Source organism: Rhea americana, unplaced genomic scaffold (genome assembly GCF_003343005.1).
Source record: "Rhea americana isolate MKP2758 unplaced genomic scaffold, rheAme1 scaffold_28, whole genome shotgun sequence".
NCBI lineage: Eukaryota > Metazoa > Chordata > Aves > Rheiformes > Rheidae > Rhea > Rhea americana.
In genome coordinates, this window is record NW_028186401.1 from 4,580,295 (window position 1) to 4,583,040 (window position 2,746).

Genomic DNA, 2,746 nt, shown 5'->3' on the forward strand with positions numbered 1-2,746 from the left:
TTAGGCAATTCCTAAACTTAGCAAACCTGGAAGTTTGAAGAGCCTTTTTTTTTTTTTTTTTTTAACCAAAGTAGTCCAGCCTGTTCACTGATTGTATTAGGGGTCGTTATGAGACTTGGTTTGATAATGACCAGTGTGATCTTGCTTTTGTTTTGGTTCCCTTACTGTACTGAAAATTTTCAGAGGCTACCATTTGCCTTACCTACTGGTTGCAGAAAATTACTGGCCTAGAGACCTGAAATTATCTTTGGTTGACCCGAAGTAGTCATTCAGACTTACTTGTCACATAGTTTTTCTTGTGCGTTTTTGCCAAAGGACTTTCTAGCAAGACAAGATAGAGTATCTTCCAAATCTGTCCCTTTTTTTGCAAACAGGAGAGAACAGAGTTACCCAACACAGTGTTAAACACCATCCCCTCCTTACCTGCACTGCGCATCCCCTAGATGCCAAAAGGATGGCTTGCAGAAGAACTTTTGAAGAGGGAGGAGATTCACAGCTGATCGATGCATGGCATTGCAACCTAGGTGTCTAATGGGATTTATTTTAGTGTCAGACAGGACCCATCAAGGCTTTACTGAAAAAGAGTAGGCTAAAGCATCTATGAAGCTGCCAAGAAGAAATGAAATAAAAGGCTTAGCTTAGATACCGGGTTCCTTTTGTCAACACCTTTCCTGCATTGCAAACTTACACTGRGGGAATAAATTAGAACATGCTAAATTCTGCTACTACTTTTTGCAAGTGTGCTGGCGTTAGGCACGTGCCCCAGGCTTGCATTTAGGATTTTCTTTAAAGCCTTTCCTTTAAGGCTTTGGGTTGGATTTTTTGGAAGCGTTGACTTGATGACTTGGTAGAGCAAACAAACTGGGGCAGGATAGATGAGGTAGTGATGAGAATACTGTATTTATTGTGATAAGCTGGCTGATTCCCTATGGATTTGTCTAAGCAAAGCAAAGAGCTGTGAAATCTGGGTGTGACCTTGCTGAGTATGTATGTGAGGTATTTTGGTATTTTGAGTAAATGTATATGTAATTCAGTCTTGGATCAGAGAAGCTAGTTTTGAAATGACAAGTGGTGATAAAACATCTGTGAACCTGAACAGGAAAGAGGTAAAGATGTTAATGAAGGGAGGAGGAGGAATATATTTGAGTGTATTACGATAACTTCCTTTTTTTCTGAACAAAGTTCTGAGAAACTGAAATAGCTGATGAAAAGTTAATAAACCTAATTGGGAATGACAAGAAACTTGAAGAGTAGAATATGTTTATTACCTTTGGTGTCTAGGGCAAATACAAACCAGTCATGTTCTGTTTTCCTGATTTTTACTTACTTATTTTTTCATTTGACGCCCTGTTGACATCATATCACTCTAATACTACCAAGTTGCTGACTCAGATTTCAGGACTTAATTCTGCTTCAGGAGGGAATTAGTCCAGTGGAATGAGATTTCTTCTGTAAAAATCTAGATGTGAGGTGGGCTTGAACTTTTTTTTTTAATTCTGATTTACTCTGATCTTCGTAAGATGCATCAAAAGCTCCCAGCTAGATGATATTCTGATTCCCGTGTTCAAGATGCCCGGGTTCAGGATAGGAGAGGGAGGCTCAGGTACCTTGTAAGGGAGAGTGGCTGCGCTTGTGGGTTTTTTCTCTTTGAGAGGTGCAGTAGCAGGACCTTGTTGTCAGTCAGAAGTGAGGATTGATGGCAGAGATGTATTGGGGACCTCACCTGCCCATACGATAGCTAGTGCTGTTAATCCCCTACTTTCACAAGCAAGYGATTCCGTTTAAGAGCTGAAAAGGAAGAAAAAGCTGATTTGAGGCATTCTGGCTGTTGGGAGAATAATTTTGAGGATGAAAATAGGTATGAGTTTGATTTAGAAACTATAGCAAAGTGTTCATCCATCCACTGGCTGCCTTTTAAGAGCTTTTGTGAAGGGGCTGTATTTTGATGAGAAAGCTCTGACATTTTAAAGTAACCAGTACAAATATATTTTTTTATAGAAATTAGCAGGAACGTGTGCAGCAGAAAGAATAGCTGGAATCAGCTAGGAAAACTTAGGCTGTGGTTTAATTTCTGTCTCACTGAAAGCAAACTGTGGAGTTTGGAAGGGAACAAATATGTGTTTTTGTGTGAAAAACAGAGTGGTATTTCATCTCCTTTTAAAAGGAGTTTGAAGTACTTGCAGCAAATTACCAGTACTGCAGACATAAGCAACAACAAAAATTCTGTTTTTAATTGTTTTGCATTCCTTCGTCTTAGGATCTTGGATTGCTGCACACGCATTAAATGACAACTTATAACTTTCATTTAGGATAAGTGTTTTCTACTGCAGTGGAGAAATTAAGACAAGGGAAATCCTGATTCAATTGATTCAAAGCTCAATACAGATAACTTTCCTCAGGTAATATATAAGAATTCCAGTGTAGACCTGAAAATCACCATGGTAGGATGAATAATGGTAGGTTTCGAATGTGCAAAATGCTTCAGCAGAATCACGAGCATTACCTACTCTGAAGGTTTTTTCCCTCCGTTTTGCAGGGAGTGTTTTTGATAGTTTGATAGTTCGAAATTTTTCTTGAACAAACTATCCAGTGAAAAAAAACACCAAATTTATTTGGGAAGGTAGCGTTCTCCAGGTTAATAGATTTTTGTCTATTTACTATTTCATCCCCAAATGACTGCCAATATTAGTTGCACTGGAGGGAAGGAGAACTTCCATTTAAAAAAAAAAAAAAGGAAAAAGAAAGA

At 38.5% G+C, this 2,746-nt stretch overlaps 1 protein-coding gene across 13 annotated transcripts in view; it reads left to right on the forward strand.

The window, feature by feature from the left end:
• The window catches only part of AKAP13 (A-kinase anchoring protein 13), a 230,946-nt gene that overhangs the window by 62,628 nt on the left and 165,572 nt on the right, over positions 1-2,746 (forward strand). The window lies entirely within an intron of this gene.